This window comes from Macrotis lagotis, chromosome 5 (assembly GCF_037893015.1).
Source record: "Macrotis lagotis isolate mMagLag1 chromosome 5, bilby.v1.9.chrom.fasta, whole genome shotgun sequence".
Classification (NCBI taxonomy): domain Eukaryota; kingdom Metazoa; phylum Chordata; class Mammalia; order Peramelemorphia; family Peramelidae; genus Macrotis; species Macrotis lagotis.
In genome coordinates, this window is record NC_133662.1 from 112299791 (window position 1) to 112315444 (window position 15654).

General features: G+C 34.1%; 1 protein-coding gene and 1 long non-coding RNA gene across 18 annotated transcripts in view; one reads left to right on the forward strand and one right to left on the reverse strand.

The window, feature by feature from the left end:
- CDK19 (cyclin dependent kinase 19) overlaps positions 1 to 15654 on the reverse strand; it is a 192409-nt gene that overhangs the window by 47102 nt on the left and 129653 nt on the right. The window lies entirely within an intron of this gene.
- LOC141487809 (uncharacterized) overlaps positions 14458 to 15654 on the forward strand; it is a 210948-nt gene continuing 209751 nt past the window's right edge. For 3 of the 4 annotated variants that reach the window (XR_012468518.1, XR_012468517.1, XR_012468519.1), the window contains exon 1: positions 14458 to 14546. This is a non-coding gene — a long non-coding RNA (uncharacterized LOC141487809). The remainder of the gene's footprint in view (positions 14547 to 15654) is intronic. The other variant, XR_012468520.1, reaches the window with a different exon arrangement.

Below are 15654 nucleotides of genomic sequence, written 5' to 3' on the forward strand. Positions count from 1 at the left end.
AGCATAATAAAACTAATAATATCAGACTTTTTTAAGACTTTCACATTTTATATGGATCTTTTTATAACATAATTCTAACAATAGAAAAAATGAACAAAAAATATTTCCATTAGGAGAAAAAAGAGACTAAAATTGAAATATTGAAGATAAAGGAAATTATAAACAGCAGAATAAAAGGTTCTCGTAATAAAATCAGGCCAAAATAGAGAATATAAGTAATAAAACAGTAGTAGAAAGAAGACTGAAGCAAAAGTAAAAAAAAAAAATTACGTAGGGTCAAAATTAGACAGAGAAGAAAATACCAGGAGTGGAACACTAAGTGAAAATTTCAAAACAATTTCTATAGCAATTATTTTACAAGATGAAACCAGAATCATGAATTTATTGAGAAAAGGAAGGAATGTAATCACCTCTGTATTGCTAAGAAAGGAAGCTGAGAATTACTATTGTTCCAGCAGGATTCACCTTTTCAAAAGGGCAGGCATAACTATCTTTCCCCATTTTTAAATTAAAGGTAAATGAGTCAGGTTCATGTGGGACCTGAACTACATCTGAATGAATACATTTAACATTAATAGTTTGACAGTAGTAATTTACATGTGTATATTGCTTGAAAGCTTTAAAACATTTTCATATCTATCAGCTCAGAATCAGAGCAAAAGTGGAGATAAAATCTATCTATTCCCTACAGATTGAATTTAAAGAAATCGTTAAATCACCATTCTCTACATAATTTTGGTTGAGTTAGTTTTAGCATGATGAATTTAAATGATGTTATATTCTAAAGAAAAAGGAACCTACCCCCCTTACCTTTTAGAGTGAGAAAACTACACAAAAGCTGTTCTGACCTAGTTACATTCCAATTAACACAAACTTGCTTTATTAAAAACTCTTCCCCTCACTGTGAACACAAAACGCCAGCTGTGAAAGAAAGGCAATACTGCTGGGCTTGCACACTCTGGTAACCATAGAAACTGCAGAAATGGCAGAAGTTGGAGTTTCATATTTAAGTTATCAGCAATAAAAGCAAATAGACAAATCGATAAGAAGGACTATTTTAATTTGAATTCTATTTTAGAGGCAAAAAGTCAAGGCATTTTATACATAATTATATCCAAGTAAACCCGTGCTTGCTAAAGAAGTACAAATTTAAACTATATAATTAATTCTTAATTTAATATTTATACTGTTTTATGTTATCAACGCACCTGCTTTTTCTCCCCCTTGTAATCACAAAATGCAAGGTATTCAAATAAATTCCTATTAATTGATACATAGCACAAAATAAAACAATTTAGTTATTAAACTTTTGCAAATTTTTTTTCCTCAAAAAGAAAAATAATTCAGTTTAATTCAACAATAAACACATCATTCCAGGTAAAACGAAATCATTTGAGAAATAAACATGAGACTCAAAAATGTTATGTTTGGCCAACTAAATAAAGTCAAAGATATTGGAGAATCTCAAATACAAGTATAACTTAATAATCCTGAAGAAGAGAAAAACAATCAAAGCATAACAAGAATAGTTCTATAAAATGGACAATTGTGCAATATTAACAATTATATTATCTTTGTTCTTTTAAATTCAATGGTAACACACACTTCATCTCACATCTGACTCATTTTATGCCTTTTATGCTTTTCTTCACACTATTGTTTCTTCTGAACAAACAAAAGAAATGTCTATTGAAATGTGCGAAACAAAGAATGATCTGTTGAGAAAAGAAAGTTTCTACTATACCTCTTAAACAATCATTTGCTAATACATCTCAATGCATCTGACCTTCTAAAATAACTTATTAAACTATTATAACACTTAAATATAATGTAGTACTTTCCTTGTGCCTATCGTTAATATATCAATAAGCTCAAAGTCCTGTGATTTCATCATTTTGAGAATTTCCTCCAGAAGTCATTAAAATTTTAACATCTTAAAGACTTGATTGAAGCTTGGAAAAGTGTTTATGAGCTTCAGACAGTTGGCATAATACCAAAGGCAGCATCTGAATTCAGGTCTTCCTGGGGCCAAGTCCAAGTTTTATCCACAGTGCTATACTTCTCATTTTTAAACATGAAGAAAATCATAAGAATAAAAACGTTTAAACTGCCAGGCAGGGCAGGTGTTCCTATTGTTACTATTGTTCCAGTAGGATTCACCTTTTCAAAAGGACAGGTACAACTATCTTTCCAACACATGGTTCACGAATGCCAGTACTCTGCATTGACTCACAAACATAAGGGACATAATCTAATATATATTAGTTTTTCTTAATAAATCATTAAGGATGTCTCATTCATAAAGATAACTAAACTTTTTAAAATATATATTTTTCTGCTTATCCCATACTTTTTGAAGGGATAATTGATTCCCTAAGTTTATAATCCAAGATATGAAATAATGCTTCCTTTCATTTATTCTAAAGTAAATTCTTAAGCTTTACAAGATGCCCCTCTGTTGCAGTACATACAATCCCCAACTTAATAAATGCTTATATTTCTAAATTCTAGGAATAAGGCAGACTAAAATAGGAGACATATTTTTAATACTATAGTGATTAGCTCCCACAGAAACAATGTTATAAATTATGTTTAGGTTCATGAGAGAATGCAACAAGAAGAGATAAAGAGTTTTAGTAAGACTTTTATGGTTATTCTGAAGGAGGCTTTGGGCAACCTGAATATCCTTAGAATACTCAATATTAAATCTTTATAACATGCAATTTTACTTCAACCTTTAAATTTCTTTATTTTTCCTTAGTAAAAGTGAGCCACTATCATTATTCATGTTTTTCAGTCAAAATTAAGTTAATTTATTCTGACTCATTAATGAAATGGAGGGTGAATGAGAAAAATTCCCCACTACCCTAAATAGAGTGCTTATGAAAAGAGCTGGAAGAATCCATGAAGCTATGTTAATCTAGAGCTCTATAAATTTGTTCAATGGGTGCTCAATGTAGTAAGACAATCCTTATCAATTGATTTACTTTCCCACTGACCATAGCTGCTATTCTAAAGCATTTAATCTTTTCATCCCTTAAATCTCCCATGAGACCCTCTGTTCCAAATCTCAGAGATGAAGACCTTGCCTTATACTTCATTAAAAAAACTGAAGCAATTACTTCTTCTCCCCTACTCTCAAGCAAAATCCCTTTAAATACATCCTTAATTCTACCTTCCCCTCACTTCAACTGCACACTTCATAACAAGCAACAGTGGTAAAAATTTACTGTATTTATAACCATTCACATTTCTTGGGCTCAAACTGCTCCCAGGAAGAACTGAAATTCTTTTAGGACAATGCTTTAGAAAAACTTTCAAAACTATACTGATTGGCTACAGAGGCATTTCCAGCTCAATGAAGGGCAAATTAAGAGCAAATTTTAAGCAGAGCAAGACCATGAAAAATTGGGTGGGGGGGGGGTGTTGGGGGGGTAATGGAAGAGAAGAGGGGAAGATTGTAAAGACTGTTTAGTATAAATAAAAAGAATATGAGAGGAGATATGGAGGAATAGGTAAGTTTTTTCCTTTAGTGATTTAAATTTCATTCTCTCAGTTCCTTACAGGTGAACACCTCTCTGTGTCTCTCTCATCATTTCTTTCCTTCAGCCTATTCTCAAAAACCTCTGGGGTGAAGAATATGTACAGCAAGAGCTGGAAGCAGGGAGTTTCTTCTAATTCTGATCAATTAATTCAAGCTAATTTGACAAGCCTTTATCAAAGAACTACTATGTATAAAGCACTAAGTCAACACTGGGAATATACAAAAGATAAAAAATAAAACAGATTTAATCTTCAAGAAGCTTAATGAAAGAATACAATATATATGCATAAAAAAGGAAGGATAATAAGTGAAATAGTACTAACAACTTATCAAAGAATGATTCACTTAAGTCAAGGGTTCTTAATCTGAGGTCTGAGAACTCATATTTTTCAAGATTTTGGTAAGTTTCAATGCTTCCTTTGTAATTCTATGTATTTTACTTTATGAATTTAAAAACATTATTATAAGAGGTTCAAACTGCTAAATGGGTCCATGACACAAAAAAAGGTTAGAATCCTTGTCTTAACATAAACTTTGATGGAAAAAAAAAGACTTTGAAAGAGGAAGATAAAGAGGAAGCATCTATCAGGCATAGGAGATGATTTTTGCCAGGGAACTGAAGTTATAGTTGGAATGTGAAATTTAGGGAATAGTCAATGCCAGTTTGGATGAATCATAGAGTGGGTGAAGGTGACTATATGAAATAATTCACTAACCCATATTTATTTAGGCCCTCCTTCTTATTAAGTTACTATGTTAGATGCTGTAAGGTAATGATATAAAAAAGTTTTGAATTATGTGTTTCAATCTTTCATTATGAAACTGAGTGGAATATTCCCAATAAAACCATTTCAGGGTTAATGTTTCTAGTGAAGTCCTCTCAGGGTAAAGAAAGAACAAACTAATAATCTTAAACTATTTCTAGAAGAAAGTCCCTTGTATTCCAAACAAGTAGTTCACTCTCCTTTTTTTTTATTTTTTTATTTTGAGTTTTACAATTTCCCCCCTAATCCTCCTTCCCTCCCCTCCCCCACTACAGAAGGCAGTTTGTTAGTCTTCACAATGTTTCCATGGTATACACTGATCTAAGTTGAATGTGATGAGACAGAAATCATATCCTTAAGGAAGAAAACTAAAGTATAAGAGATAGCAGAATTACATAGTAAGATAATGGGTCTCCCCCCCCACCAAATTAAAGGTAATAGTCTTTGGTCTTTTTTTTTCAAACTCCACGATTCTTTCTCTGGATCCAGATGGCATTCTCCATCACACATACTCCAAAATTGTCCCTGATTGTTGCACTGATGGAATGAGCAAGACCATCAAGGTTTATCATCACCCCCCACATTGCTGTTAGGGTGTATAATGTTTTTCTGGTTCTGTTCAACTTGCTCAGCATCAGTTCATGCAAATCCTTCCAGGCTTGCCTGAATTCCCATCCTTCCTGTTTTTTTTTCAAGTGAACTTTAATTTATCATCATCATTATTATTATTATTATTATTATTATATTATTTTGCTATGAGTAAACATAATCCCCCCCCCAAGAAAATGAGAAATATCAAGAATAGTGAGAGAGAAAGAAAAAAAATCACTTCAGTCTGTGTTCAGATTCCAATGTCTCTGTCTCTGGGGTGAGTTGCTTTCTTTATCATAAGTCCACCAGAGAAGTTGTTTCAATATTTTTCTCACAGTTGCTATTATTAGCTGTACTTCCACTCTAATTCCTCCCCACTCTCATTGATTCTATTCTCTCTCTCCTTTCCTCCTGGCCCTGTCCAAAAGTGTGTTGTATCTGAGTACTCTCTCCCTCAATCTTCCCTCTCTTCTATCACCTATTTCCCCCTTCCCTCCCCCCATTCCCCCTTATTCCACCATTTTCTTCTCATTTTTCTCTAGGGTAAGATAGATTTCTATATCCTATTAAGTGTATATGTTATTTCCTCTCTGAGCCATTTCTGATGAGAATGAAGGCTCACTTATTCCCCCTTGCCTTCCCCCTTCCCATTCCATTGAAAAAGCTTTTTCTTGACTCTTATGTGAAATTTCTTAGCTTCTCCTTCATCCATCTTTTTAGTATACCATTATATTCCGCTCCTTCCTGTGTCCTCTCTATATATATGTTCCTTCTAATAGCTCTTATAAATGAGAAAGTTCATATGAGTTAGCAATATCTTCTTCCCATGAAGGAACACAAAGAGTTCAATATCATTAAGTTCCTCATAGTTAGCCCTTCTCTTCCACCCTCTCTATGGTTCACCAGAGTCCTGTACTTGGAAATCAAACTTTCTGTTCAGCTCTGATTGTTTCAGTAGGAAAGTTTGAAAGTCTCCCATTTCATTCATCTTTTCCCCTGAAAGAGGATGTTCAGGTTTACTGGGTAGTTGATTCTTGGTTGTATACCAAGATCTTTTGCCTTTCGGAATATCATATTCTAATCTCTAGGAGTCCTTAATGTAGATGCTGCCAGATCCTGTGCAATCCTGACTATGAAGCCTCAGTAGCTGAATTGTTTGTTTCTGGCAGCTTTTAGAATTTTCTCTTTGATTTGGGAGTTTTGGAATTTGGCTATAATATTCCTGGAACATTTTCTTTTGGGATCCCTTTCAGGAGGTGACCAGTGAATTCCCTCAATTTCTATTTTACCCTCTGCTTCTAGGATCTCAGGGCAATTTTGCTGTATTATTTCTTGAAAAAGGAAGTCTAGACTCTTCTCCTGATCATGGCTTTCAGATAAGAGAGCCCAATACTTTTTAAATTATTTCTTCTGGATCTGTTTTCAAGGTCAGTTGTTTTTCCAATGAGATATTTTACATTTTCTTCTAATTTTTGGCTTTTTTTTGGAAGAGTTTTATTTCTTCCTGGTTTCTCACAAAGTCATCAGCTTCCCCATTTGAAGGAGATATTTCCTTCAGAGAGCTTTTTTTAATCTCCTTTTCCAGCTGACCAATTCTGCTTTTTAAGGGATTTTTCTCATTTGCCTTTTGTTTTGCTTTTTTTCCCATTAGGCCTAAACTGGTTTTTAACATATTATTTTCTTCAGTATTTTTTTGTATTTCTTTCACCAAACTGTTGATGTGGTTTTCATGATTTATCTGCATTGCTCTCATTTCTCCTCCCAATCTTTCCTCTACCTCCCTTAATTGCTTTTCAAAGTCTTTTTTGAGCTCAACCATAGTCTGAGCCCATTTTCTGTTTCTCTTGGAGGTTTTGGTTATGGAAGCTTCAATTTTGTCATCATCTGAGTATGTGTTTTGATCTTCCATGGGACTAAAGTAATTTTGGGGGTTTTTTTGGGGGGAGATACCCCACTGGGACCTTTATTCCTCCAAGGGTTTATGCTCTCTCTTGCCTGTGCTTTGATATGCAGATGATGCCCTTCCCCACACACACTTCCCTCTGCCCTGGAGCAATAAGGAGGGGTCCTGTTTGTCTACTTAGTATGGAAGTCTAAACTGCATACTGTATCTAAATGTGCGCTAGCAGCAGAGTCCTATCCTGCAGGAGAGCAGAGAAATTTCTGCAGTCTTCCCTGACTCCTTTATCTTCTGTGGGCTTTGCTTTGGGGGTGTAGGCTGGTTTCTCCAGATTCTCACTGCAGATTCTGCAGCCTGTGCTCCTCATTCCACACTCATTCTGGTGTAGCAGAATTCTCTCTGCCCCTTCAAGCTGTTCCTGGGCTGGGCTGTGCTGCCAACCAGGGCTTTTTCCAGTCCCCAGTCTCGGTAAAACACACCTTTCCCACGGAACCTCCAAGTTATCTTCAACTGGGAAAACGCATCATTCAGTCTTTCTGTGGGTTCTGCCCCTCTAAATTTTGGCCAGAGTCATAATTTGTTGGCCTTTGGAGTTTTGCAAGGAAGGAGTTCCTGGGAAATGCTGCCTTCACACCGCCATCTTGGCTCCCTCTCCTAACTTTTGATAAGACTACTTTTACTAACTACTAGAAGGATAGTAGACTTTCCCCCATGAGAAAAACCTTGCATTCCAAAGAAGCTCATACGACTCCTGTTGTTTGATGATAAGTAGACTGTTCCTAGACCTTGCATTCCAAGACAAGTTACATTGCATCAATAAGATAGTTATAATCCTGAAGGTTATTCTAATAATCTGGATGATGAGGTGATATTTTATGAAAACCTTTCATTCTTTTTTTTTGTTTCTGGGGTAGATTTTCACAAGTAGAATGTAACTCTGAAGACTAACCAATGAGTCAACAGAGAGGAATGATTGTGGGGGGGGATCACATTAGGCCATATAATATTGCTTAACTTCAATTCAGATCTTTACTACCTTTGTGAGACTTGGAGAGTGCCCTTTTCTCAAGAAAAGCCAAAATAATCTCTCTTTTTTTGCTCAGAGGAATCTTTTTTTTTTAAAGTATTTTTTCTGTCCCACACAAAATCCAATTAGAATCTGCAAAAAACAGATAAATCACATATAGACAACAGGATATTTATGACATGCTAATTACCTGGATTAGCTTAGTTTATATTTTAGGAGAACAATTCAATAAGTGGAATAATTAGTAGGGATTATTAGTTTTAAATCTGGTTGTTATATTTTGTAGCTAGCTGGGTTAATTTTACAGAGAACAAAAAGAAGTGATCCTATCAAAGGAGTCTAGAGAAACTGCTAAGAAGGATTTGAATAGTGTAGTGGTGGCAGAGAGTGATCAACAAGTACAACTATAATGGAAAGAAATGTTTGCTGAAAATCAGCTTCATTTGCTATAGGACTTAAACAGTTGAAAAGTTCTGTGGTTTAGAGATTGAAGCATGCTTTAGGTTACAGAAAATCACCCTAGGCTCTTTCTCAAAATGAGAAAGGGAGGCATTCCCAACAACTGTTATAAAATACAAGGTCATAATGCTGGACAAAGGAAATATTCTCTATTGGCAATAAGCTCTCTCTCTCTCTCTCTCTCTCTTTCTCTCTCTCTCTCTCTCTGTATATTATGTACTGAGTTTGAGATACACATGTCATATACAGGTAACAATGTCCATTATGTAGTCGATAATTCAAGATCAGAAATATAAAGGTAAAGATTTTTGGTGTTATCTGCATGTAGATGATACTTAACTTTCTGGGAACAGATGAAATCACCAAGAGATGTTCTATAGAGAAGACAAAAGGGCTTAAGACAGAGCCTAAGGAGATGTGAACAATGACAGAGTGAGATATGAATGATAATTCAGGAAAGGAGACTAGAAGCAGGAGTCAGATGGCAAAAAAAGGAAAGAGGACAAAGTCTTAGCATAAAATTAACAGGGCGAAGAGAGAGTATGCAGAAGGAAAAGGTAGACAACAATTTACACAACAACAAAAGGCAAACAACTTTGAAAGACTTTGATGGTCTCTGATTAACTCAGCAATCCACAATGACTTCAGAAAACTGATGATGACTTTTGGCAGAAGATCATGAACTAGGTTTCAAATGAGACACCAAATTTCAGACAAAAGCAATATGCTCATTTGCATGACTTTAGTCATGAGGGAGGGCCTTCGGAAGGACAGGACAGGATATGAGTTAGTGGGTACTGATAAAGCTATAAAAAAGAGAAAAAGCATTAACAAAATATAAGAAATACACAAAAGAAAAGATTAAGAAGATCACATATGGAACACAAGTCAAAAAGGAAATTTCAATCCTATATTTAAAATGATTGTTCTTTGTCTTTCCTTCTCATAGAAGATGGAGCCATCAGGAAAGTGATGCCATGACTTAGAAGTGAATTGAATTTAAGTGAAAGGAAGCCTGTGCAAAGTCACCAGCCTCATTCTCTCCTCTGGAGTCATCAGGGTCCAGTAGCAAGATATAGATCAGGATGCACGTTTAAAAGGTAAGATCTTTGCTACATCTGTTTGACTGAGGCAAATAAATAGCTCGGCAAGAAATGAGGCAAAGAATGACCTCTTTTTCCTAGCCAAATAAATAAATAAATCCGGGAGGGCAAGATTTCTCTGGGTTTCTGTCCAAAGCAGAAACAATTGCAATTTATACTGATTTAGAGCCAAAAGGGCCCAAACAATGACCGAGTGAGGCTTGGGCTGGAATCTATTGTTAACTAACCAAGGAGAGTCTGAGTGATTAGGTTTAAAGCAAGGTCCTTAAAAAAAGAAATCTAGCCAGTAACCCCAAGATACCAAGAGAGTTTCAGTGATCAAAATTTTATTCCTTTGGGCAGAGCTTCTGCAGATATATTAAGTTTTAAAAAGCTTTATGGTAACAAGTTCATAATTTCATATACAACCCTTATTCTGTTCTTTATAAAATATACTTTTTTCTGATAAATTTACAATTTTTTTTTAATTAGACAGGAGTGGGCAACAATGAAAAGCTGAAATAAGACAGTTTAAAGAAGTAATGGGAAAAAGTTTTGTTTTTGCTTTTGTTTTCTAGGATGGAGAGGAGTCCTGAAGACGTTTATTGGCAAAAGAGAAGGAGGCAGTAGTTGCAAAAACTCTTAGCAAGTCACTTTCCTTCTCTCACCCTCATCTGTAAAACAGGGACAATAATAGCATACCTTCCAGAGCTGTAGAGAGGATCAAAGGAGATATTTATAAAGCGATTTACAAACCTTAAAGGGCTATATAAATTCTAGTATTTATCATCATCATCATCATCATCATCACCTTGGGACCAAAACTGTTCTTCTATAATTCTGCAACTTTAATTTTCTGTCTTTTTCATTTTTTCCAACAAAGCTATTACTTTATTTTTTCCAGTAACATGGAAAAATAGTTTACAACATTCATCCTTTTGCAAGTTTCTGAGTTCCACATTTTTCTAATACCCTCCCCTCCTCCCCATGGCAGTAAACAATTTAATATAGATTGTACGTGTACAATCATTCTTTAACATATTTCCAAATCAAACATATTGTAAAAGAGGAATTAGAACTAAAGGGAAAGATACATAAGTGAGCAAGAAACAACATAAGAAGTTTTAAAAAGTGAACATAATATGCTTTGCTCTACAATCAGACTCCATAGTTATCTCTCTGGATATATGAATGGTTCTCTCCTGAACAGGTCTCTCAAGATTGTCCTTGATCACTGAACTTTGTCCATCTTAGCTGATCATTCAACAATGTTGCTGTTAATATATACAATGTTCTCCTGGTTCTGGTTACTTCACTCAGTATCAGTTCATTCAAGTCCTTCCAGACTTTTCTAAAGTCCACCCCCTTGTGATTTTTTTCATTTTATTTTTTTGTGAGGCAATGGGGTTAAGTAACTTGCCCAAAGACTAGCATAGTTAACAGTTAGCAAGACTCAAATGTCTTGAGACCAGATTCCAGGACTGGTGCTGTATTCATTGCCCCAATCTCCTCTTTCCCCTTCCTTCTTCCCAACCCCCAAACTCAGTGATTTCTTACAACAATAATACTCTATAACATTCATATACCATAACTAGTGTTTCCCAATTGATAAGCATCACCCTCAATTTCCAATTCTTTGCCACTACAAAAAAAGCTACTATAAATATTTTTGTAAATGTAGGTCTTTTCCCATTTTTTTTATGATCTCTTTGGGATAAAGACCTGTGGTGGTATTGCTAGATCAAAAGGTATGTCGAATTTTATTGTCCTTTGGACATAGCTCCAATTTGTTCTGCAGGTGGATCAGTTCACAATTCCACCAACGATGCATAAGTGTCCCAGTTTTTCCACATCTTTTCCTTAGGTCATCTTTTTCTTTTTTGTTATTTTAGCCAATCTGTGTGTGGTACTATCTTAGGATTGTTTTAATTTGCATTTCTCTAATCAATTATTATTTGGAGCACTTTTGTATGACTATAGTTTTAATCTCTTCATCTGAAAACTTCCTGTTCATATCCTTTGACTATTTATCATTTGAAGAATGACTTACATTCTTATACATTCAACTCAGTTCTTATGTATTTTAGAAATGAAATCCTCTATCAGAAACACTAGCTGTGAAACTGTTTTTCAACTTTCTGAATTCCTTCTAATCATGGTTACATTGGTTTTATTTATGCAAAAACTTTTTAATTAAATGAAGTCTAAGTATTTTTTGGTCATAAACTTTTTCTCTCTCTACAGATATGACAGATAGACTATTCCTTGTTCTCCTAAATGGTTTATGTATCACCCTTTATGTCTAAATCCTGTACCAAATTTGAACTTATATTGGAATAAGGTGTAAGAAACTATGCCTAGTTTTTACTTTGTCTACAGTTTTTTCAAATAGTGAGTTTTATCCCAGAAGCTGGAATCTTTGAGTTTATCAAACAGTGGATTACTAAAATAATATACTACTATTTCTTTTGTACCTAATTTATTCACTGATCCACTTCTCTATTTCTTAGCCAGTACCAGATAGTATTGATGACTGACACTTCATAACATACTTTTGGATCAAGTAAAACTAGTTATCTTCCTTTGCATTTTTTTCAATCATTTCCTTGATATTCATGACCTTCTGTTGTTCCAAATGAATTTTGTTACTATTTTTTCTAGCTCTTAGAGTAATTCTTTGATAGTTTCATTAGTATGGTATTTAATAAATAATTTAATTTAGGTAGAATTGTCATTTTTATTGTATTAGCTCAACCAAGAGCAATTGACATTTTTTCCAATTGTATAGATGGGACTTTATTTGTATGAAAAGTGCTTTGTAATTGTGTTCAAATAGTTTCTGGGTTGGTCTTGGGGGTAAGATTCCCAAATATTTTATGTTGTCTGCAGTTACTTAAAATGGAATTTCTCTTTCTCTTGCTGTTGGAGTTTTTTGGTAAATATAGAAATACTGATGATTTATGTGGGTTTATTCTATATCCTGCAGCTTTGCTAAAGTTGCTAATTGTTTCAAGTAGTATTTTAGTTCATTTTCTAGCCTTCTCTAAGTATGCCATCATATCATCTGCAAAGAGAGAATGTTTTGTTTCCTCAATGCCTATTCTAATTAAATCAATTTTCTTTTCTTCTTTTATTGCTAAAACTAACATTTCTAATATAATTTTAAATAACAGTAGTGATAATGGCTGTACTTGTTTCACCCTGAACTTAGGAATGCTTCTAGTTTATTCATATTACATTTAATACTTGCTGATGGTTTTTGAGAGATGCTACTTACCATTTTAAGGAAAACTCTCCAGTGTTTTAAAACTAGGAATGGGTGCTATATTTTGTCAAAGGCTTTTTCAGCATCTGTTGAAATAATCATGATTTCTATCAATTTTATTACTAAGTATATGGTCAATTATACTAATTGTTTTTCTTATATTGAAAAATTCCTGTATATACCTCATAAAAAACCTAGTGATATCTTGCCATAATCTCTGCTAAAATTGTATTTAAAATTTTTATATCAATATCAATTAGGGAGATTTTTCTCTAATTTTGCCTGTTTTAGTTCTTCCTGATTTAGTTATCAGCAACATATGAGTGTCATGAAAGGAATTTGGCAGAACTCCTTTTTCACCTAGTTTTTTTCAATTAATTTATAGAATTGTATTTAATTATTATTTAAATGTTTGGTAGAATTCACTTGTAAATCCATCCAGTGCTGGAGATCTTTTCTTAGGGACTTCATTGATGGCTTGTTCAATTTCTTTTTCCTAAAATAAAGCTAAGTATTTTTATTTTCTCTTCTGTTAATCTGGGAAGTTTATATTTTTGTAAATATTCATTAATTTCACTTAAAATATCACATTTGTTGGTATGCTGATGGGCAAAACAGTTCTGAATTACTACTTTGATTTCCTTTTCAATGGTGGTAAATTGACCCTTTCCATTTTTGATGCTGGTAATTTGGATTTCTTTTTTTAATCAGATTAACCAATGGCTTATCTATTTTATTGATTTTTTTTCATAAAACCAACTCAGTTTTATTTATCAACCCAATAGTTTTCTATCAATTTTAATAATCACTCCTTTGATTTTCAGAATTTCTAATTTGGTAGTTGTAACATTAGTTTTCAATTGTATGTATATATGTTTTTCCATTTTCATCATGGTTGTCATTATGTATACTGTTTTCTTGGCTACTTAGTTCATTAGTTCATTTTGCAAAAGTTCCTGTAAGACTTTCCATGTTTCTTTTGTATGCTTGATATTTGTCATTTCAACCCATAACATTCATGTACCATATTTATTTAGTCATTCTCCAAAGGATGGACATCTATTTTGTTTCCAGTTCTTTGCTACCATATACAATGCAAAGATCATTTTCAGTCAAGAACTTCCCTTTATTTTCCCAAATTCATCAATTTTGCTAATGTAATAGCATTTCAATTTCTAATCAAAATTTTCCTCTAGCTTCTTTTTAGACATTTCTAATTTTAATATATATATATATATATATATAGAGAGAGAGAGAGAGAGAGAGATCATTAATAATAAGAAGTAAGCTAATGAAACATATGCCTAAGAGCATGAGAAATCTTCTTGCCATCAAAGTTCTGTCTTATTACTATAGAAAGCAATATGAGAAAGAAGGAAAAGTAAATAAAGTCAAAGGTCTTCTAAAAGATAATGTTGTGATAAAAGCAAACACATATACTGGCTTCAAAGCCTTCAAAGACTCAATTCGGCAAACATTTATTAAGTTCCTTAAAAAAAAATCACTGACACACAGCACCTTAATTTTTCTAAAATACTTTATATAGATTATATCACTCAAGCTTCATGGTAACTTTCTAAGTTAAGTACTAAGAAGTAAGATTTCCTCCACTTTACAGATAAGGATACTGAGATATCAAGATATAGCTAAAGGGCAATAGGGGATACAGCACTGGCCTTGGAGTCAGGAGGACAGGAGTTTGAATCTGACCTCAGAAACATCCTAATTGTGTGACCTTGAATAAGTCATTTAACCCTGACTGCCTAGAACACATGAACAAAGACCTTTATTCCCATTATTACTATCCACACACTATGTTCTATGCAGAGGGAGTCAGCATAAAGGCATGGGGACAAGAGCCAGGGAGACAGCGGGGCAAGAAGAGTAAGACAGTCAGTGTGGCTGAACTCCAGAGTATGTATGGGAAGATATGAACAGACTAACAGATAGCTTGGGGACAGAAGAGCTGAACCAGAGCAAAGTATATCTAGACAGTAGTGAATCAGGGAGGAATGACATGGTCAGCCCTGGGCTTTAGGGGGAAAAAAATCAGGATGGTGTTAGAGAGAAGGGGGAAGTGATATAAGAAATGTTATATAAGGAGAAATTTATAAGGAAAAATTATTTGAGAAGCACCTGAATATGTTAAGAGATGATGACTGAAGAGTTCAGTTTAATACCAGTATAAAACTAGGATTACAAACCTAGTTGATTTGAAAAATAGTAGTGCTGTAGGGAGAAATAAAGAAATTCCAAGGAAGTTGGGTTTGGGGAAAGATGAATTATGTTTTCAACATGTTGAGTATAAGATGCAAAATAAAACAGTTTTAAATGTCCAACAGAAATGTAGCAGTGTATGAGTAGAGCTCAGGAAGAGAGATGAGATCTGGACCCAAAGCCTCATGAATCATTTGCATATGGATGAAAATTAAATCCATGAGAACTGATGAAAAGAAAAGGACTGAGGACAGGGTTAATTAATAGGCAGTAAGAAGTTGTGAGATGGATAATGAACAAGCAAAAGAGACTGAGAAGTACAGTGGGAAAAGAGAGAAAGGAATGTCAGGAAAACCTAGAGAAGAGTACCCAGAAAGAGAAAGAGGTCAACTATGCATAAAATGCTTTAAAAACTCAAGGAGAATATAAACTGAAAAAAAGACAGAGCATTTGGCAATTCAAAGGATCACTGTAGTTTAGAAGGACGGACCAGTGATTAAATTAGAAGCCAGATTTCAGAATTTAAAAATGAAAGGAAAAGTAGGGCAGGCAAGCAACAAGTAAAGAAAGCTTTTTGTTTAGGAATATGTTGTGAGGACACATAAGTACTGGTAGGGTCTAGTGGAGGTTTAAAGATGGAGAGACCTAGGTATATTTATCAGGAAGAAAATAAGAGATGAAGATTAAAGATTAAGAAGAGATGATTATGGGGGTCAATATGCTGAAGAAGGTGGGAGGGGATGGGTCCAAAGGTGAATGTAAAGAAACTGGCCTTGACAAAGAAAAGGAGCTCATCTATCAGAAA